Consider the following 24,542-nt stretch of genomic DNA (forward strand, 5'->3'; position numbering starts at 1 on the left):
CTGACCCCGTGAAGATATGCGATGCAGGCCAGGAAAAAGAAGAGGAAGAGCAGATAATTTAAATCTGAGCACTATCGTAGTTAGTATGTTGCAGTTTCCAACCGGAAACATTCCAAAACAAGTTTACAGATTTCAACTCTTGTTTTTTTTTTACGGGCATTAATCGACATACGAAGTTTTGCTAATCATGGCAGTTAAATTTAGATAGTAGGACTTCCCGGCATAGTGGCGTTCGAAATACTCGTTGAAATTGCAAGGTAAATCGTGTTGCGTGACCGATTGCAGGCGATAATTCCTCTCGACTCTGCAGACGATTTGTAGCTCGTGTGGGGCGTACTTAATGGACTCGTCGAGCAACCATCTTTTCGTGTCAGATCACGGGATAGATAACCGCCTAAGATATCACGCATAAGTGATGCTCACTGCTATAAATTACGTATAACCTAAATGAAACACAGCATAAGCAATGACGACTATGGCGTATGACCTATGGCGCACAGTATGACCTCAATGAGAAATGAATCACACATCAAAATCTCTAACTCAAGCGATCTCTACCAATTCATTACAATGGAGACGAGAAGTCAAGGAATGTGGCAGCACTGTACTGGTACTAAGGCTACGAACTGCTCTGACACAAATATGATAAAGCCCACCTTATTTAACGATACGTAAGCAGAAAAGACAATCTCGAAAGACAGTTCAGTCTATGAATTAGGCAGCTATGATTTAAAAGGCAAATTAGCGTTCTGCTGAAAATAAAGGATAAATTCTTGTTTTCGTTTCCACCTTCGACGAATGGAGTCATACCTAAGTAAAAACTGCTACTTAGAGGTTATACCAGAAGTTAACAAATGTTTATTCGTAAACTAACGAATCTATCAAAGAGGGAAAGATAATACATGTACATACGATAGAATACCACCGCAGTTCACGGAATTCATTACAAAGCCACGAATTATATTGCGAAGAAACTGAGATAACGACAAAAAAAGTAACAACAGAAAAAAAGCAAACATGAATGTGTTAAATAAATTGAAGCGCTGAGAACCATAAGGGCTTAAAGCACACCGCCGTCGATTTTGAGGTTTTAGCATCTATGGATGCTCCTGACATCTCGTAGTCTTACGGTGAACCAGCTTTCTAAGTGCTGGACCCACAAACTACACACATCTCAGCATTTACGATTTCTCTGATATTCACTTCCATAAGTGCTCAGTGGACAAATACCCATTGCTGCAGTAACGCTCACCGGCAACACTGACGCCCACATCTTCATAAAATCTAGAAGCTCTTGTAGAGATGCTCCACCATAACATCACGTTCCATGGTTTTAGCATTCCGGTTTGTAAAATGGACGTTGAGGATTTTAGAACCTTTAAGACTGTTACCGACCACACTACCAAACCGTAAACTGGCGTTCATGGTAACAAAGTACTTTTAAGAAATTTTGCAATGATGAAGTTTTCAACAGGTTTCCATGAACTGTTGTTTAAAGTGACATATTCTTCATTGCAGTCGTGGGAGGCCACCATTTCCTTCAATTCACATCGAGGGAGACCACAGTTTGCTGCTTCTCCATAGTTTGTAGATGCCTTACCAAATCCAGTGCCCCAATACATAGGTGAAAGGCAAATATCAACCTTGAAACACAAACACTTAAAATACTCCATGAAACTTGAAACACGTTGACTTAACAAAACTATTAGATTTCGTGTCTAAATTGAACAGATGGTTTTATCTGTACCGCAAGTCAGAGAATGTGCTCCACCTCCATGAAAATGATGATAACGAGGAATGTGAAGAGTTGGGATAGGTCATAACTGTGTGTATGGTGCATTAAGTGTCTGTTCCTTATATTCTGATTCTAGTTTTACACTGATTACAGACTACACTACAGTTAAAAAGACACAATTGCCTCTAGCCCATATACGAAAATTTTTTAGATTAACGATAATAATAATAACAATAAATACTAAACGATTTTATAGGAAATACGAGATGTTGAGACGTGGTTAAAAAACGAGTCGAACCTATGAGACTGGTGTTTACCTTACAAATGTCTATTTTTCTCAAAACTTTCCATATGTGCTTTGGGTCCCTATGGTTCTCAGAGCCTGAATTATTATCATAGTTTACGCGAGTAAGTTAAAGAACCAAGGACGACCTTTAAAGTTCACTGCAACATCCGCATACTAAACTCGTAATATTATGGAATAGCGGTAGTTCTTAATAACAAGTATTTAATGTGAGCGCAGTGGGGGTTTTGAAAGGGGACAAACTAAAATCTGACACAAGAACCATAAAAGGAAAAAAAAGAAACACATGGGAAATGTAAGCTGGATATAAGCAGGAAACAAGGAGAAAGCAACAGAGAATTCCTGAAAGATAACTCACTACACAAGTAAAGGAAAAATAGTTCTTGGAATCAATAACTAGAATAGAGCTATATAGGTCAGTTCTAGTCGTCGACTCCGAGGTTTTCTGCCGGCCGATGTGGCCGAGCGGTTCTAGGCGCTACAATCTCGAACCGCGCAACCGCAACGGTCTCTGGTTCGAATCCTGCCTCGGGCATGGATGTGTGTGATGTCCTTTGGTTAGTTAGGTTTAAGTAGTTCTAAGTTCTAGGGGACTTATGACCTCAGATGTTAAGTCCCATAGTGCTCAGAGCCATTTGAACCACTTTTTGAACCAACGTTTGCTATTTATCGCATGTTTCCAGTAGTAAAGGAAGCCATACCATAAAGTTAAATTCTAAACGATTTAACGACCCATGCCTAATTAAAATGACATAATAAAGGAAGATGTAATCGACAATGTGCCGTGCTTCGTTGTACGATTTATGTTTTGGTGTTACCTTCTGTACTACTGCTGTTGCTGTAGATGCGTGCTGTGCATTCTTTGAGAATTGCCATGTGTGCTATTACTCGAATTGTTGATTCTAGGTTCCGTTATTTTTCACTATTTTTATATGCTGCTAATTATTTCGTCAAGGGCTTAACTTTTTCATATCATTCGATATGCTACTAGAAAACGAGAAACTTAACTAACGTTGGAATCGACAACTAGACTTGACCTATATAGACACAAAAATAAAAAAAATAAAAAAATCTCGAAAGAAATAAAAACAAACACTTACTGAGAAATCACGAAAAATAACGAAGCATGGAATGAAGAACTAGAACTGACCTATATAATTGTCCTCTTAGGTTGCTGCCTAATCTCACTCGCGGCAATCGTCTCACGTTCGGAAAAAAACAACAATCAAATATTCGTGAGAAGCAAGATTGTATACACAAATTTGCTGATAACCTCACTCGCAGCAACTTAAGCTGTGCACCTAAGTTACTGCCTAGCTACACTCTCTGAAATCGCGATATATTTGTAATAAACAGCATAGTTTACGTCAGTTACCAATTGAACCGCAGATACAATTTAATAACAAGTCACTTACATCCTTCGCATCGTAAACTAATGGGGTCCTCCACACGGGATGTCGTTGGTCAAAGCTTACAGATGGAATCGGACAGTAGAATTCACCCAAAATGGAACTTAATGCCTGAAATTCATCTAAAATACGTCAAAAAGTCTTATAAAATGTATTATTTCTTACGATAGGGCCATGGAAAACGTGTGTTTCACGACAGCATGGTGATGTACAACCAAACTTGTCGAAAGTTATCTAAACGAGCGAATACTACAAGCACTTAGCATGGGCATCTTAGTCTCACCATGTATAATTTGTAGCATTCCGATCTAACTCTAATTAAAAGATTTATGAAGGTTCTGCAACAAAACTGCTGTAGACGAACCTTGATAAACAGTCAGGACGACTGATTTGCAAATTTAAATTACCTTGAATAAAACTGCTGTGTCGAAGAGTTCCATATTCATTCAACATACGTGACGTGAGAATTACTGCAATGCGTCCGCAGAAGGGTGCAATAGATTTAACGCCTGTGTTTTGGTTACCAAGGATGGGCAGAAATCAGGTGGTGCTCCATGGCTTGCCAGAGACCGCTATTGTTGCCCGTGCCCCTAGTGCATTTCACGATTTTTCAAAGTTTTGGTGAATGCGGACAGGACAATTCATGCTGCTCGCCATTCGTCTCGCCTCAGACTGTTGCTAAGATACGACATGAGACGTTCAAGAGACCGCTATATTGTTGAAAACTGCATCACGCCGCCATTGCTGTTGTTTAGTCTAAGAGGGTATGCGGACAGTTAGCCGCGTATAATTAGAGGAACTGTACAGTGATAATATCAGCGGCGTAAATGGGCTGTAGTGTCCGGGGCACTTACACCGAGAATAAGGAGCTCATAGCCGTACGTCCTCCTGTAACTCATCTAATACTTCCCAAACTTCACAGAAGTTCTCCTGCGAAACATGCAAGACCAGCGCTCTGGAAGAAAGGATATTACGGAGACATGGCTTAGCCCCAGGCTGTAGCCAAGCAATGCCTCCGCAAATTTCTTTCTTCGAGGAATGCCCGTCTTGCATGTTTCGCAGGAGAGCTTCTATGAAGTTTGGAAAGTATTAGATAAGTTACTGGCAGGAGTAAGTCTGTGAGGACGGGTCGTGGGTCCTTGGATACCTCAGCTGACAGAGCACTTTCCCAGAAACTGCGAAGATCTTGAGTATGATTCTCGGTTCGACATACAGTTTTGATCTGCCAAGAAGTTTCACATCAACGCACGCACCGCTGCAGATTGAAAATTTCATTCTCCAAAGTAATTTATTTATTTTATTTTATGCGTCCAGTTCGTTAGAACCAAATTGATACAGTACATGAAATTAACATCAGAAACGTTAGAAATAGATAATATTTATACGAATCTTATGCAAATTACGAGCTGATGAGTAAAAAGTAGCATAATCAACAATGTAAAACATGACTTTTGTTTCTTTTACCCAAGAACTCGTCGTCTTACTTGGAATTGTGAGCCATGGGAAATTTCTTCATGGTAGCTTATTGAAAATTAGTGCACCAGAATACTGCTCGCCTTTCTGCACAAGAGTAAAGGAGGTGCGATTCAAATGCACACTCGATTTCTGCCTAGTATTATTGAGTGGAAAGCTGCTATTTCTCGGGAATAAGCTAACTAACGGATTTTATAGGAAGATAATTATTGAACTATATAAAATAAAATATTCATAACTTCTGAACGGTTTGCGGTAGGACTTTTCAAACTGCACGTTTGGTCACAGGGCATGATGGGAATTATTATGGTTTGATTTAGCAAAAATTCCAATCCCAAAGAAAGCAGGTGTTGACAGATGTGACAATTACCGAACTATCAGTTTAAGAAGTCACAGCTGCAAAATACTAACGCGAATTTTTCACAGACGAATGGAAAAACTGATAGAAGCCGACCTCGGGGAAGATCAGTTTGGATTCCGTAGAAATGTTGGAACACATGAGGCAATACTGACCCTACGACTTATCTTAGAAGAAAGATTAAGGAAAGGCAAACCTAGGTTTCTAGCATTTGTAGACTTAGACAAAGCTTTTGACAATGTTGATTGGAATACACTCTTTCAAGTTCTGAAGGTGGCAGGGGTAAAATACAGGGAGCGAAAGGCTATTTACAATTTGTACAGAAAGCACATGGCAGTTATAAGAGTCGAGGAGTATGAAAGGGAAGCAGTGGTTGGGAAGGGAGTGAGACAGGGTTGTAGCCTTTCCCCGATGTTATTCAATCTGTATATTGAGCAAGCAATAAAGGAAACAAAAGAAAAGTTCGGAGTAGGTATTAAAATCCATGGAGAAGAAATAAAAACTTTGAGGTTCGCCGATGACATTGTAATTCTGTCAAAGACAGCAAAGGACCCGGAAGTGCAGCTGAACCGAATGGACAGTGTCTTGAGAGGAGAGTATAAGACGAACATCAACAAAAGCAAAACGAGGATAATGGAATGTTGTCGAATTAAGTCGGGTGATGCTGAGGGAATTAGATTAGGAAATGAGACACTCAAGGTAGTAAAGGAGTTTTGCTATTTGGGGAGCAAAATAACTGATGATGGTCGAAGTAGAGAGGACATAAAATGTAGAATGGCAATGGTAAGGAAAGCGTTTCTGAAGAAGAAAAATTTGCTAACATCGAGTATAGATTTAGATGTCAGGAATTCGCTTCTGAAAGTGTTTGTATGGAGTGTAGCCATGTGTGGAAGTGAAACGTGGACGATAAATAGTTTAGACAAGAAGAGAATAGAAGCTTTCGAAATGTGGTGCTAACAGAAGAATGCTGAAGATTAGATGGGTAGATCACATAACTAATGAGGAGGTATTGAATAGAATTGGGGAGAAGAGGAGCTTGTGGCACAACTTGACTAGAAGAAGGGATCGGTTGGTAGGACATGTTCTGAGACATCGAGGGATCACCAAATTAGTATTGGAGGGCAGCGTGGAGGGTAAAAATCGTAGAGGCAGACCAATAGATCAATACACTAAGCAGATTGAGAAGGATGTAGGTTGCAGTAGGTACTGGGAGATGAAGAAGCATGCACAGGATAGAGTGGCATGGAGAGCTGCATCAAACCAGTCTCAGGACTGAACACCACTACAACAACATAGCAAAGAAGCCCACTTTAATTTGGATGGGTTCGTCAATAAGTAAAACTCGCTCATCTGGGGGACTGAGAATCCGCATTTCATGATCGAGAAGTCTCTTCATCCTAACGGCTGACTGTGTGGTGTGCAATGTCGAGTCACGGAATAATCGGTGCGATATTCCTTAATGGCACGGTGACTACCAAACGATACGTGGAGGTTTTGGAAGACCATTTAACCCTCATAATCGAAAGTGACCCTGATTTTGACAAGATGTGGTTCATGCACAACGCACCTCGACCGCATCAAAGCAGGAGAGTGTTTGATGCCCTGCAAGAGCGCTTTCGAACTGCATTCTGGCTCCTATGTACCCAGAGGCCAGTGACGTGGGCCTGGACTGGCCGCCATATTCTCCGGATCTGAACACATGCGACTCCTTTTCGTGGGGCTACCTTAAATACAAGGAGTACAGCAATAACCGCGAAACCATTGCCGAGCTGAAAACAGCGATTCAGGAGGTCATCGACAGCATGACATTTCAGCGGGTCATGCAGAATTTCGCTATTCGTCTGCGCCACGTCATCGCTAATCATGGCAGGCATATCGAACATGTCACAACCTAAATCCGAATATCTGTAGCGACGTTTACATGTTGCATAAAGTGTGTGCACGCTGTAGTTTGTAACTAATTTAAGTTTTTTTTCATGTAGTTTTCTCGATTTTTCTTTAGGATGATGAAGATTCAAAATAACGAGGACATTCTGCAGTGATAGGTAGTTTCTGAAGCAAAGTGATGGAAGTTTTTTCGGTTTTATGCAGGGTGGACATGTGAGATATGTTAATATATCTGTCTGTCGTACTGTATCACTATAGAGCTCCAATCTCTGCAATTTGCTCATCTGTTATCGGCAGCAGTGCCGCATTTTTTCCACAATATAACGGGAGGCGGGTGGAGAAAGAGAGAGAGAGAGAGAGAGAGAGAGAGAGTTATGCACTGTATCCTGCAGTCGAACGTGAAAGACTATAAATTTTGCTCATGAAACTAAAAGAAAACATGAAATTAAGTATGTCTGAATTTTTTTTAATAGGTACTTTCTTATAAGAGGTGCATTGACTTTAAACACAATTGTTACATTGTAATGTTTCTTTCTCTGTGAACGGTGTGTGCCTACTTGGGATGCTACTACCGATGTGGTGGCATGTCCCATAGGCAGCTGCAGCTGCTCTTTTAGACAAACAACACGCCATCGGGGTAGCCATCATTTATCTCTCTTTATTCTGTGGCCACTGGAATTAGCTTTTGTCGGCATCAATAATGCTGACCGCCCCCAGCCATGTGTTCTGCCGGAGCGCAGCTTCCAATAACAGTAAACTGAAGAGTGTGCTCTCAGCTACAGCAGTTGGCGGCTACAGTGAGGAGATGGAGGGATGAGGGGTGGTAAGAAGGGAGGTAAGACTGAGTCGCATGTCGAGGAGAACACACGTGCAGGTGCCACCCTTCTCTCCTGGTGTCATTTTTTGTGGTCAGTTTTTGTCGTAGTTGATTTTTCTCAATTCCCAGTATGTATGTTGCATTATGAACCATTGTTTGTGAGTGCTGGCTTTTTCACAACAATTTCTACGAGGTGCGACAATAAAGTAATGAGACTGATGTGAAAAAAAATGTTGCTTACCGTTTCAGTCAAGTTTAGTGTTGTCTCCTTCAAAGTAGTTCCCTTCTGATTGCACACACTTTTTCCAGCGCTTCTGCCATTGATGCTAACATTTCTGGAACCCATCTTCTGTAATATCCTCCATGACCCTCATCACAGCCTTTTTGACATAATGTGTTCTTTGAAAATGGTGTCCGTTGACCACCGTTTTGACTCTTGGAAATAGAAAAAAGTCGCACGGAGTGATATCTGGTGAATAAGGTGGCTGTGATAGTACTGAAATTTGTTTTGAGGTTAAAAATTGGTGTGCTGACAGAGCAGTATGGGATGGCAATTATCAGCAATGTTGGCACGGACATGAAGAACTATTTTACGAAGTCCTTCTAAAATTTCTTTGTAGTAATATTGGTTAACTGTTTATCCAGGAGGCACCCACTCTTTATGAACAATTCCCTTGGAATCAAAGAAGCACACAAGCATGTATTCCACTTTTGACTTTGACATGCGAGCTTTTTTTCGTCTGGGTGATCCCTTTGAGCACTATTGAGAACTTTAGCGTTTTGTCTCTGGATCGTACTGAAAAAACCAACTTTCATCACCACTGATAACACGGCTCAAAAATTCTGGATTGATTTCTGTTTGCTGTAACAGATCGGCTGCCACATTTTTCTGTGTTTCTCGCTGTTGTGGTGTGAGAATTTTGGGGACCACTTTTGCACAAATCTTTGTCATACCAAGATCTTCAGTTATTATTAGACGAACCATTTCTCGATTGATCTTCAGTTCTTCTGCAATCATTTTCATGGATAATCGTCGATCAGATCGTACGAGTTCATGCACCCTGGCCAAGTTGACATCCGTCCATGAGGTTGATGGTCGTCCACTGCGGTCTTCATCTTCAACATTCGTTCTGCCTTCACTAAACATTTTATGCCAACGAAAAACTTGAGCTCTTGACATAACCTCCTCTCCAAAAGCAGTCTGGAGCTTACCGTAAGTTGTCGTCACGTTTTCACCCAATTTAATGCAAAAAGAAATGGCATACCGTTGCGCAATATTTAGTGGTTCCATTTCTGTGATGAGAGACACAAACACGTGTTAACTTATTACAGCACAACTCACGACTGAGCAGTTGCATCGATGTGCCGCTTGGACCAGAAGCAGTTTATTGACCATTTTTGCAAACAAAATCAGTCTCATTACTTTATTGTTTCACGTTGTATGTGTAATTAAAACAGCAAGCATTTTCCAATGTGTGGTAGCGTGTATTGGCCTCCCTAATACTTCAGTGATGGTTTGCTGCCCTCCCCCTTCTTACTATGTATCAGCGTACAAATTACTCAGCAGCAGTACCCAGGTGTCAGTGGAATAGGACAAAGTTGTCGAGTAATAAAGAGAGCAAGGTTTACTTGAATTTCGAGCACCTGGGTTGCAGGGTGATTGTTGAGTAATGCAGTGGGAGGTGTCTGTAGCAAACTCTGACATCAGAGAACGAGACACACGCACAGTCAGTAAAAAGGCATGGCTGTGGGGGCGCGAAATCATCTCCTGCACTGTGGATTGACCGATCGTTTCAGAAACTCGACCAGCCCCAGCAGAAGCAGTAATCTCTATGAGTTGTGAAATGCATCTTCAGTCCATCCTGCTGCATCACTTGCTGAAAGGTATTTCCCCTACATTCGTCTATTATCACCTCCTTCCTCTCCTCATGTAGGAGGCTATAGACCCAGTTCTCAGGTCTACACTTATATCTAACATACTGATTAAACTCCTCTCTGTCCAACAGTAACATCTAATCAGTTGAACAAATTTTTAGTTTCGAGTGGTACTGTGAATTTTTTTTCCAAATAGTATGACACTAGTTGTATGGCATAATCAGTTTTTGAGCTGTATTGCGATTTTAGGTGCTCCTTGTGTAGTACTATGCAGATAGATGAGTAATCAGACCGGATCTTTGTGATTAATTGCGTAATTAGGAACAGTCTTTACTTTAGTTTCCCACCAAAAATAAATAACGTACACTAAACTAACTTTCCTTTCCTGCAACTGGACAGAGGCTGACCTATACGTGTGTAGGGGGGTGCACTTCGACTTTCTGCCCAGTAGGACCAGTGTTCGAGTTCCGTGAAGGGCACGGCCATTTCGAATTTCTCGCCAATTCCCGGGTGGAGGAGTGGGGTGGGACGTCAACAAGGCCTTGGAACAAACAAATTCCAGCCATTTTTTAAATCTCCACCATCTTTTTAATTCCCTGTCAAAATCCGAATTTCCCACAAAAATTCGAAATTCCCGCCAGTAAGACAGTTGGGGAAGGGAGGGGAGGGGAGACAGCAGGACTCACACACTGGACGGGGAAAACCCATGACTTTATCTGGGGTTGCGAGGGAATAATTAATTGACCAATTAATTAATTTGAATATCAATTTGATATCAAAATTGAGGAGGTACCCCGATTACCCCACTACTGCCATAGATGCAGCTCTAGCACTCAACGGCGAGGTTATAAGCACTATAACACTCATTAAAACGAACGAACATGATAAAATCTCATGTACTCGAACTGCCCATACAATCACTCTATAGCAAATGCGATAAAATGACGTAGACAGAGGAAAAGTAGCTATATATGAGATTAACAAATGAGTAAAACGATAAAGGAGCTACAAAAGAGGCATAGGGAAATGTAACAGCTGACCACTTACAAAAAATATGGGTGACCCAGTCACCATGTTAATATGTTGAAACTATCTCCCTAGAATCTTGAGAAAAATACTGAACAATTCACAAAACTATAAAAATCGAACAACATTCCTTTGAATGTTATTTAAAGTAGAGAGTAGATCTGTCAGCCGGCTGGTCGGAAAATGAAACACAGTCCAATAAAATGTGGTGCACAGTGGAGGGTCTTCTTGTGGGAGCAGGAAGACATGCATCATAGGCTCTCGCCTATGCAGAGGAGAGTAAGCAGAACCTCATCCTAAAGACCTGGGTGGAAGGAGGTACACCATGGCCGTGTTGTGGGCTTTACTAGACGGAGCTTACTGACTGTCACTTCCAGCCACCCATTCTCCCACTGATGCAAGACTCTGGATCTTTCATTTAAGCAGAGGGCTACATTTTTAAGGGAACTGTAATCGGCCAGGAAATAAAGGTATGCAGAAGGAACAGGCTGTGCCCTACAGTAAGGGTCCAACCCTGACATTTGCTTAAATCAAAAACTGGGAAACCACAGGAAACAATTCTGAAGCTTGTCGGTGGATGGATTTAAACCATGTTGCCTCTCCAAATCGTGGATTGCTAACTCAGTGACTCAACACGCAGAGCTGCTCTAAGTTGGGGGAGAATTTGAAAAACTGGTTATTGTGCACTGTTCCAAAATAAAATAAAATGCTTCACAACAAAAGGTTGACTTCCAACATAATATGTTTTTCCTTTATTTCTGCATGTTTAGTCATTTGATAATGTATTAATGCAAGCATATTTAAAGATTCAGTTGTGCATGGAGTTTTTAGCTTCAGTTATTATAATAGTACAAGAACTTAAATAGATTTCGAATGAAAGGGGGAGGGACAGATATAGGACACAGCTGCCTCAGAGGAATTCAAGCCTGCTGAAAAAATCTTTTAGAAACAAACTTTAGAATGTGTTGTCATCACATACCCATTCTACTCTCCACAAACCCCTCCACATCGTTCCATATTGGAACTGGTTTTCTTAATTAAGTACCTCCCGAGTGACCATATTGGATGATATTTTGGCACTTGGGCTACTAATGATAGAAAATCAAGCATATTTTTTAAGGAAATGCGACCATTGTCATATGGGCAATATTTTTGTTGATCAACACGATTTTTGGATGACACAGACAAATCCAAGTGTTTTTTTTTATGCACTGATTTTAATGTAATGTTATTTGTAGTGATATTTACTTCTCCCTTGCCTTGTGAAATACCGAAATATTGGAACCCTAATGTTCTACCAGCCTCCAGATAATGACTCCAGTACTAACATTAAACTGCTATAGATAGGTAATTAGGCTATTATAGCTGTGCGGACATATTTTTAACTTTCCATAAAGCTAGTGGATGAATAAAAAGTTGAAACATGAACATTTCCAGTAGCTCATTTTTTAAAGATATTTGTTTATCACTAAACGTTTCCATACTTGACTTGAAAAGTTTTTAAAATCAATGAAATCATTATATGGTAATTCAGAAACAATATAAAATGATGGATTTTTTCATCAGCTGAACATGTTGCTGTGGCATGTATATCGGCTTGCTCTCCTTATCTGTTTCTCAGTTATTGAATGTGTTCCATTTATATGCCATTTTATGGAGTATTTACGGATAATTGAATTACTTTTCTGAAATTTATTGTAGATGCACAAGCACATGACAGCTGTATATTTATTTTTCTGTTGAGGGCCACAATTGTCTGGATAAATTGCCTTTGTGTGAATTCACTATCTTACAGATAAATTTGAATGCACATGTGTCAGTTTTGATGGGCCTTTCGCTTGCATGCTCCGCTGTGCATTTGTCATCTTTGCTTGGCTTATTAATGCACAGTGTCACAGTTTCTACAAATGGAAAATATCTATACCAATCAAATAATTTCTTTCATTAAATGTAGACATGTGCTGTACAACAAATATAGAAGTGTTATGGTGATTCATATTTGAAAGAGAGATTGTTGTTGGAAATCTGTGAAACTGTGACACCGAGATGGCCTGAACTAATCTCTTGTGAAAAAATGCAAACAGGTAGGTAAATTTTTTCTAAACATAGCAACAGTATAAGTGAATGAAATTTATGTACTGAACTGTTTGACAAATCATTTTATTATATATGTACACATAATGTTGAAATATAGTTATTTTACATTTAAATATTTCAGAATGTAAGTTAAATATTACATGCTTAGAAAATATTGGTGTCAAAAGTGTCTGTATATGGTCTTGTTGGCAAGGAGCAGATCCTGCTAGTGATGTAAACTATTAAAAAAAAATTAATATTATCTTGAGTCACTTGAGAACCACATTCATTTGTTGCACAAAATATCCAAGAAATAATTTTCTGCAGGGAAATGTTCCTTCCCCCACTGTTTACCACTGTGTTGTCTTACAAAGTGTCTTACAAAATAACAAAGCACACAACAGACTTTTATAAGGCTTTCACAAATATTGGGATTTGTCTTGATGGGTTGGTGTGATATTCTCCATTTATGTACAAGAATGCCGAAAGCATACTGTCATTCTGTGAGCTCCACATAGTCTACAAATGAAGATTTGGTTCTGGTGTGTCAGATTAATTTTTGTGTGAGGTCTCAAGTCAAGTTCTGTTACACACAATGCCGCATCACCAGCAAAAACATAGTGCATTGCTGGTCCATTTTTGTTGCTTCGTAAATGACTTATGTCAAGAATGTTTAAAATATTATTTAACAGTTGTTTTTAATACCTGTGAATCACTACAACTACCATATGATTTTATACAGACCATTGAAAAACAACAGTTACTATCCACAATTGGCAGTAGTACCATTGGACATAAGTACAATGATCCTGTCTTCTTTGATTTCTTTATGTGTATGTGCTTTCCATCTATAGCTCCAAGACAATGATTTCACTCACAAAAACCTCTTGTGATATTTAGCCAGTTTTCGGTATTCTTTCTGGTATACAAATAGGTTGGAGACAGTTCCTCAATTTATCGATTCTTACTATGTCTCTGAGAGTCATACTGATAGTTTCTATACAGACTGATCAGCCAAAACATTATGATTATCAAGCTACGGTCAACATAAACCCATCCAGGCAATAGCAGCATGGCATCACCAGTCACCTGGTGAGGAATGACTGCTAGTCAGACACATGTATGGTGCATGTAGTATTAGTGAGCAGACTGTTTGTGTGTAGAATGTGGAAGGCACTCGATTTATCTGGGTTTGACCAAAGGCAGACTGTGATGGCCCAGAAGCTTGGTGCAAGCATTTTGGAAACTGCTGAACTTGTCAGCTGTTCAGCGAATGCTGTGGGGTGTGCCTTCAACACGTGGTGAAACTGGAGAGAAACCATATCCAGACGCCATGGGTGGCAACTCGCCATTACAGATATCGGACATTGCAGTCTGGGTACATGGGTAAAACAAAAATGGTTCAAATGGCTCTGAGCACTATGGGACTTAACATCTGTGGTCATCAGTCCCCTAGAACTTAGAACTACTTAAACCTAACTAACCTAAGGACATCACATACATCCATGCCCAAGGCAGGATTCGAACCTGCGACCGTAGCAGTCGCGCGGTTCCGGACTGACCGCCTTAACCGATGGGTAAAACAGAACAGGTGGAGAACTGTGGCAGAACTAACAACAGACTTTAATGCTGGGTAGAGTACAAGTGTCTCTGAACACACAGTGCACAGAACACTCTTAACAAAGGGTCTCCACAGCTGACAACCCATGCATGTGCCAATATTATCACCATGAAATGGGCACATAACCATTGGCACTGAACAGTGAGACAGTAGTAGAACATTGCATGGTCTGACAAATCCTGATACCTTCATCATCATGCTGATGGGAGTTCCCAAATCAGTAGTCTTCCAGGAGAACAGTTCCTTGACCGCTGTATTACAAAATGGAGACAGGCTGGCAGCAGCTCCATTATGCTCTGGGGGACATTCTCATGGGAATTCGTGGGTCCAGTGGCGTTTGTGCAAGGCACCATGATGGCCAAAGAGTATCGTACTCTGGTTGCAGACCACGTATACACTTCATGAGTATAATGTTTCCCAACAATAGCGGCATTTTTCAACACGATAATGCGCCATCTCACATGGCCAGGAATGTGATGACGTGGTTTGAGAAATACAGTGGTAAGTTCCAGTTGATATGCTAGCCCCCCCAACTCGCCAGATCTGAACCCAGTCAAACACACCTGCGATGTGTTTGAACGTAGTGTCAGAACTCATCGCCCCTCCTTGGGATTTGCGGGAAAGAGGTGACTTGTGTGTGTAGGTGTGGTGCCAGCTACCTTCAGTGACCTACCGTGGCCCCATTGCATCTATGACATTATGCGTCACTGCTGTTATCCTTTCCAAAGGTGGACATACTGGCTATTACGTAGGTGGCCATAATGTTCTGGCTGATCAGCATATGTTGAAACTGTGTATAAGTGAGGACAGTATATGCATTTTTTTTTTCTAGCAGCTAAACTACAGAATCACTGGTAAAATATGAGAACAACCATCAAAAATGAGTGTAATGACCGGAGAGACGTAAAATCTGGGCAACCTGGGAGGGGGAAGTAAGAGTACTTCGATCAGCTGCTTTTTTTTTACTACATTAAATGAAAGGTATACTAGAGCAACATTTCAGAAGACTTGGAAAAACCAGTGGATTTGTCAATGACAATTTCCAAATCTTAGCACAGAGTTATCAGTAAAGACACACATCTTATGATGTCTTTGGTGCCCCTGTTGCAAAGACTGAGCACCAGAGGAAAAAAAGGAAAAAAAAAATGAAATTCCTGCTAGCAATTGCTGATACTTAGCAAGATAACTTACAATCAAATGGCACTCATTAATCAGTTGCTATTTAAGAAGCGATTCCAGTTGAGATACATTTAGAGGAAACAGAAGGTGGCAATGAGGGTTTGACTTTGTCAACTTGTGCGTCTAATTTCAAGTAAACAAAACGTAATTTCTGAACTACATTGAATGTTTCATTTCTTCTAACAAAGCATTCCAGTATTTGAAATACTATCTTGAACAACATTCTGATATATAATATGAGGTCCCTTGGCTCTTAGAATAACTGAGACGTAGATGTCAACATGTTTTATGAAGCGTACTATTTCGCGCCTGCTAAGTGTGAATGGACAATACACCCTGGATATGAATGAACTCGCCATTTGACTACAGCCTGAATGACTGGGCTGCAGTTGAGTCATGAGAATAACACAGGCGTATGATCCAGCCAGCTGACTGGGACTGGGTATCTGTTGAGTTCAGTCTGCTGCATGTGAAGACAGCTGTAACATGCAATATGGTGGCTTGTAGCTCTCAAATTAAGCTTTGTTGAGTGTGAAAGAAGAAGAGAAGTACAGAAGAAGAGAAGAAGAAGAGAAGAAGAAGAGAAGTACAGACCAGTATAGGTAAAGCATATGAGTGTGAAAACAAACACTGCTGTAAAGGCCAAATAAGTAGTGCCTGATTGGTGGTGTGGTTGTTTTGAGAAACTGGGCTGAGATAAATTGATGAAATATATCAAACATATTGGGACACAGGGGATTACATCCTACAGAAGGTTTATTTAAATAAAGCAGTGGTAAGTGTGGATGTAAAAAGACCATGAGTAACAGACAGGCCATGTCATAGACTCTGCACAGTAAATTACAAAGTGATTCAAGGAAATAAGAGTTACAACATTTTTACAGTTTTTACATACTGCTCATGACAAGGTTACAGGAACTGGAATCATTGATGTATACCATTGTGGGCATCAGGAAAAGACACAAAGGATACTTGATTCAGTTTCTGAGTCATTTTATTGTTACATCTTTAACACAGAATTTAATCTTGGATTTACTCCTCCTAATCTGACACCTGCAAGTACTATGGCAAAATGAAGCAACAACTGGAGATGATGAGGCAAGACATTGATCCTGAAAATATCACAGATTAAAACATGAAAAGAGTTTGCATGGATGCAGAGATATGATGCCACAAACACTGTTAAAACAAATGATTGACACAAGGAACCAACAGTTGCTGCTGTAGTCATAGCCATGCAGCAGGTACTGTAAAATGAGGCTCTGCTAAAATTGCAAGCTACCTCATTTCACTACATTAAAGTAAGATACCACTAGAAGGCACCCTTAACATATTAACCCTTAATATATTAACCCTCAATGGAAAAATGGAATAAATGACAGATGTACTGACAGAGAGGAAGTTAGATATATTGGGATTAAGCGAAACAAAGTGGAAGGGAAAAGGTGAGCAGAATTTGAGAGGAGGAGGAAAACTGTACTGGAGTGGGAATAACAGGTCCAGAAGAAATGGTGTGGCAGTGATGGTGAATAAGAATGTACAAAGCTGTATTGAAAATGTGAGATATATATCAGACAGGATCATAATCTTAAACCTGAGACTCCAAAAAGAAACACTAAAAGTAATCCAGATTTATGCACCTCAAGTGGGATGTAGCGAAGAAGAGAAGATGGACTTTGAAAATGTGTTAGAAAACCATATAGAGAGTGCTAATATAGTGATGGGAGATTTTAATGCACAGGTAGGCAAAGACAGAAAGGGATTTGAGCAAGTATTGGGATGTTTTGGATATGGAGGCAGAAATGAAGAAGGGGAAAGACTCCTGGATTTGTGCCGGAGGAATGGAATGAAAATAACAAACAGCTGGTTTATGAAGAGAGAAAGTCATGTTATCACCAGATACAGTTGGGATGGAAGAACGAAGAGTGTAATTGATTGTATTCTAGTAGATAGGGAATGGGGAGAGAAAGTAACAAATGTGAAGGTAATTCCAAGTGTGAGTGCGGATGGAGACCATAGATTACTGGTGGGACAATGGAAAGTGAATCAGTGTGTGAAAAATACACTCCTGGAAATGGAAAAAAGAACACATTGACACCGGTGTGTCAGACCCACCATACTTGCTCCGGACACTGCGAGAGGGCTGTACAAGCAATGATCACACGCACGGCACAGCGGACACACCAGGAACCGCGGTGTTGGCCGTCAAATGGCACTAGCTGTGCAGCATTTGTGCACCGCCGCCGTCAGTGTCAGCCAGTTTGCCATGGCATACGGAGCTCCATCGCAGTCTTTAACACTGGTAGCATGCCGCGACAGTGTGGACGTGAACCGTATGTGCAGTTGACGGACTTTGAGCGAGGGCGTATAGTGGCCATGCGGGAGGCCGGGTGGACGTACCGCCGAATTGCTCAACACGTGGGGCGTGAGGTCTCCACAGTACATCGATGTTGTCGCCAGTGGTCGGCGGAAGGTGCACGTGCCCGTTGACCTGGGACCGGACCGCAGCGACGCACGGATGCACGCCAAGACCGTAGGATCCTACGCAGTGCCGTAGGGGACCCCACCGCCACTTCCCAGCAAATTAGGGACACTGTTGCTCCTGGGGTATCGGCGAGGACCATTCGCAACCGTCTCCATGAAGCTGGGCTACGGTCCCGCACACCGTTAGGCCGTCTTCCGCTCACGCCCCAACATCGTGCAGCCCGCCTCCAGTGGTGTCGCGACAGGCATGAATGGAGGGACGAATGGAGACGTGTCGTCTTCAGTGATGAGAGTCGCTTCTGCCTTGGTGCCAATGATGGTCGTATGCGTGTTTGGCGCCGTGCAGGTGAGCGCCACAATCAGGACTGCATACGACCGAGGCACACAGGGCCAACACCCGGCATCATGGTGTGGGGAGCGATCTCCTACACTGGCTGTACACCACTGGTGATCATCGAGGGGACACTGAATAGTGCACGGTACATCCAAACCGTCATCGAACCCATCGTTCTACCATTCCTAGACCGGCAAGGGAACTTGCTGTTCCAACAGGACAATGCACGTCCACATGTATCCCGTGCCACCCAACGTGCTCTAGAAGGTGTAAGTCAACTACCCTGGCCAGCAAGATCTCCGGATCTGTCCCCCATTGAGCATGTTTGGGACTGGATGAAGCGTCGTCTCACGTGGTCTGCACGTCCAGCACGAACGCTGGTCCAACTGAGGCGCCAGGTGGAAATGGCATGGCAAGCCGTTCCACAGGACTACATCCAGCATCTCTACGATCGTCTCCATGGGAGAATAGCAGCCTGCATTGCTGCGAAAGGTGGATATACTCTGTACTAGTGCCGACATTGTGCATGCTCTGTTGCCTGTGTCTATGTGCCTGTGGTTCTGTCAGTGTGATCATGTGATGTATCTGACCCCAGGAATGTGTCAATAAAGTTTCCCCTTCCTGGGTCAATGAATTCACGGTGTTCTTATTTCAATTTCCAGAAGTGTAGAAAACAGAGGAAAGTGATGAGGATACGGGATTGGAAATTGAAGGAGAGTGAATGTGCTGGGAAGTACAGAGAATTAATAACACAAAAATTTCCAAAAGAAGTTTTCTGAGATGTAGAAAAAGAATGGAGTTTATTCAAAGACACTTTAGTCGAAGCAGCACAAAAAGTCTGTGGCAGAACACCTGGAAAGGAAAAAAATAAGACAGACAAGTTGGTGGGATGATACCACAATCGAAGCAGTTAGAAGAAAAAATGGAGCATGGAGAAAATGGTGGAAAACTAAAAATGACGAAGACCATAAAAGATATATAGAGGAAAAGAAGAAGTGCAAAGAAATAGTGAAAACAGCAAAGAAAAAGACATGGGAAGCGTTTACAAAAAAACTTGAAGAAGATGTGAAGAGTAATAAGAAAATGTTCTATAAAATGATAAAAAATAAAAGGAAGGCTTCTGAAGTACCAGTAAAGATGGAAACAGAGGACGGTACCATTATTGAAGATCCAGGGAATATAAAAGATCTCTGGAAAGAACATTTTAAGAAGCTGTTAAACGCTGAGGAGCAGGTACATGAGGAAATAACAAATAATGGAGAAATTGAGAGAAGTTGGGAAGCAGAATTAGGACAAATTACACAGGAAGAAATGGAAAAAGCTGTGAAGAAGATGAATGGGGGGAAACCCCCAGGACCTGATGAAGTATCAGTGGACATTATAAGAGCAGCAGGTCCAGTGGGAATGCAGTGGCTGTATAGAGTACTATCAAGCGTGTGGAGAAATAGTAAAATACCTGACGACTGGAGAACAGGAGACATTGTTCCCATCTTCAAGAAAGGCAATAAAAGACTTTGTAAAAACTAAAGAGGAATAACCCTCATGAGTCATACAACCAAGATTTTTGAAAGAATTTTACTAAATCGAACAAGTGAAAAGATAGAAAAGGAGCTGAGTGAAGAACAGCATGGGTTTAGGAAAGGAAGGAGCACAATCGACCTGATATTTTCTATCCGTCAACTGATGGAAAAAAGTTGGGAGTATAACAAAAGGGTGATAATGGTTTTTATAGACATAGAAAAGGCATATGACTCAGTTGACAGGGAAAGACTCTGGGAAGAACTGAAGAAGATAGATATAGAAGATGGATACATTAATGTTATAAAGACAATGTACAGAGGCCACAATTGTAGAATTAGAACACCATTGGGGAACTCTGAATACTTCGAAATAAGACAAGGACTTAAGCAAGGAAGTATTCTATCTCCTGCACTTTTTAATGTTGTGATGGAGGGGATGAATAGGGCAGTTAAAGATATAGTGAAAGAAAAAGACAAAAAGATGATTTTTGCAGATGATATGGTAATATGGGGTGATAAAGAGGTAGATGTACAGTTACAGCTTGATGCGTGGAAGAAAATAATGAAAAGGTATGGATTAAAAATAAATAAAGATAAGAGTGAAGTAATGGTACTTGGAAGAGAGAAAGGAATCAATGGAAATATTACCTTGAATGGAGAACCCCTCAAAGTGGTAGAAAGTTTCACTTATTTAGGGAGTGAAATATCTAGGGATGGAAGAATAACTAACGAAATTAGTAGGAGGTTACAGAAGGGAGGCAATTTCTACCAAACAATAAAACATCTGATTTGGAATAATGAAGTTTCAGAAAGAGCAAAACTCCTGATGTATAAGAATTATTACTTCCCTATTGTCGCCTATGGTGGAGAAACATGGACAATGAAAGAAAGGGACTGGAGCAGACTGCAAGCAGGGAAAATGAAATTTCTCAGAGCAGTTAAGGGAAAAACAAGAATGGACAGAGTAAGGAATGTAGATATTAGAAAGGACCTCAAACAAGAAAGTATGAGAGAAGAAATTGAAAGAAAGAGATTAAGATGGTATGGGCATGTTAAGAGGATGCATGGGCAGAGACTCCCCAAAATTGTGGAAGAACTAAAGATGGATGGGAAAAGACCTAGTGGGCACCCAAGAACACGGTGGAAAATGGGAGTGAGAATATCTGTTGAAAGGAGAGGTGTGACCTGGCAGCAAGTGGAGGAAGAAAAGTGGTGGGAGGACCGAGCCAAATGGAGAGGACTCGTCAGCACCCAGACCCGGCAGTAGCTGGGGTGGGATTCGGATATAGATAGATAGACCACTAGAAGGGAAGAATTAATTATTTTCAGTGATAACTCTAGTGGTCATGGTTCTGACCTGTCTGAGATACGTCCTTGCAAGCCCATTTTTCAACAGTGGAACACATCTTCATGGTCCCCAGCCATTCTCATCTTCCATGTGATCGTGATTTTGGTAGTACACAATTGTATCTTAAGAGAAGAGATTCAGTATGGCCTACAAATAAGAATTAACAGAAGGACAGAAGGAAGAACCCTTTGGATGTCATTATGGTAATGAGAGACCAGTTTAAACATGTAGGAATTTTGCAACAACACATAATGAAATGGCAATTTCTGGGCGCCAAGTTTTTAGAAGGAAAAGTTTTTGTTTTCTCCAGCAATTATGAAATGGGATTTGGCATTAAACTTATATACAGCAGAGAACCTTATCAAGTGCATCTGCAAAAAGGAAGTGTGAAGAGTCACGATCATTATTTCAATCTTTCGGCCATCAGTCTACCGAATAAGTACACTAAACCTGTAGTTATTTCACCAGAAAAACTTGCAGATTTTCACTCACTTCTTCCACACATTCTTGCAAGTCATCATGCATACTTGACAAGTATATTACTGATCAAGAAAACATATATCACAAACCAGAGGAAGAAGAAGAGACAGCAGTGGATGATGACACTCCACATTACTGACATACTCATGGTTCCTCACAGCACAGCACAACCTGGGCCACTGCTTAGTTGCCTTTGATGTACTACTCTTTACACTTTTTGGTTACATATCCTCTTATATTAACTAGTTTACTCATTGTATTTGACTATGTTTCCTTATTGCTTGTATTAATGATTAATATTAGACCAATTCTTGCAAAATGTTAACGTTACAGGAAAACAGTTTTGGCTATCACATGCATGAATGCATACCTGTTAGCAATTTTACACCAGAGGTTATTTCAATCCATTTTGGTGTTGAATTTCACAGATTTACAACTACAGACTTTCTTTTAAATGGCAGTCACTTTGACATTTCATTTTTTTGTCATACAGCATGTGTCAACATCCAACGAAAGATATTAATTCATTAGTATAAATATTTTTCACTCATAGAAACTGTCAAACTGTGCACTAATTACCCAAGCAAAAATGACAAATGCACAGCACAGCATGCAAGAGAAGGGTCCATTAAAATTGGCACATGGGCATACAAATTTACTGCTAAATTCTGCTGAATTCAAATGAAGTAAATTCTATAGTATTAATATTTTATTCAGACAGTTGCTGCCTTTGACAGAAAAATATATATGCAGTTATCATGTACTTGTGCATCTTGTGCAAATTCCAGAAAATTAAGTCAATTACCCATAAATACTCCATAAAATGGCATACACAAAATGAAATAGTTGGAACACACACAGTATCCAAGAAACAATAAGGAGAGCAGGCATGTTAGGGCCAATGTACGTGGCACATCAACATGTTCAGCTGATGAAAAAACCATCATTTTGTGTTGTTTCTGAATCAACATATAATGATTTCACTAATTTAAAAAACTTTTCAAGTCAAGTATTTCATGATAAATATCTTAAAAAAGTGATCTATTGGATATTGTCATGATTCAATGAGATAATCATTTTAAGTTATTCCACAAAATGTGAATTGAAGATTATGAAACAGTAAATATATTCAAAGGTTGTCTCTTTAGAAACAAAATATAAATCAAACTATGACAGGGAGAGAAAATGGAGAAGATACTTAGTTTATAGAGAAAGTGAAATCCATTGGAAAATAGGACACAAATCATCAGTGACTGGAATGAACACACAACATGGCCAGTGAACCTCCATCACAAAAAAATCAATAGGAAATAAATTCAAACCTGTTACTTTAATTTTTCTGATTCTCTTGATGTCAACAAAAACTAGGCTTTCTTACTAATCATACCAGGAAGTTTGGTGGTCCAGTGCTACAATTATTTTTGAATTTCAAACTTTCTCATTTTACATTTAACATCATCAATACTTGGCTTGTGTCCATGTTCCGCTTCAGGTACACGATTTGCAATAATTTCGAGTATGTTTTCACATATTTACATGGCTCAACACTATTCACAGACAAATGAGGGTACACAAATTCCACTGCAGTGGAAGGAAGGGTGGGGGGGGTGGGGGGAAAGGGTGGCAACAGAAAAGGCACGCAGTGACCTTCTACTACTATCATTGTCACCTCCAAGCTGACCCCGAAGAAGAAGAAAGAAAATTGTCTGTCCTTATTTTAACCTTCTTAGGTTTGCATCATATTCTCGAAAAATTTGAGCACATGTACTGCAAGTAGACTCACTGCACACAAGTGTATCACAGAGATACTGAAGGAACTGAAATGGAAGATTCTCGAAGATAGATGTTTACTATCTTGAGAAAGTCTACCAATAAAATTTCAAGAACTGGCTTTAAATGTTTACTCTAGAGATATGCTACAACCCCCTATGAATCATTAACACAAGGATCCTGAGGATAAGATAAGAATAATTACTGTTTGCACAGAAGCATTCAAAGTGTCATTCTTCGGACTCTCCACATGCGAATGGAACAGAAAGAAACCCAAATAACTGGTACACTGGGATGTACACTCTGTCATGCACCTCACAGTTTTTTGCAAAGTATATATGTAGATGTAGATGTAGAAATTTAGTATTATAGAATCCAATCAAAATCAGTCAATCAACCAACGGCAACCCAGTGTTCAGAAACACTTCATTTACTGGCAGTGGTAAATTTGCTTAGACAAAAGTCCTCAAAGTAATCTATGTTTAAGTTACAAAATTCAGTCTATATATTTTTCAGGAATACCAATTGTATTTCCAGGTTGTATTTTGCAATGACATCTTCAATTTCTCAACTACTTTCATTTACTACTCTCTTAGCTTTATTATTCTTTCCGTCTACATCAGGTCAAGTCATCATGTGCCAAAGTTAATGCTGCAGTGTGAGCAGGCCAAGACCCAGCTTGTCACTCAACTTTGCTCAGTTCTTCTCGGAAGTACTTGGAACAGTGCAACATTTCATTTAGCACTGTTGTGAGGCATTTTATGGTCGGCACAACTCTGAGTTTGGCAGAACTGTAGTGTCAGAGCTGTTTACCCTTTGCTAGTTGTTTGTGGTATGAAGGACGTT

This window comes from Schistocerca piceifrons, chromosome 8, assembly GCF_021461385.2.
Source record: "Schistocerca piceifrons isolate TAMUIC-IGC-003096 chromosome 8, iqSchPice1.1, whole genome shotgun sequence".
Classification (NCBI taxonomy): domain Eukaryota; kingdom Metazoa; phylum Arthropoda; class Insecta; order Orthoptera; family Acrididae; genus Schistocerca; species Schistocerca piceifrons.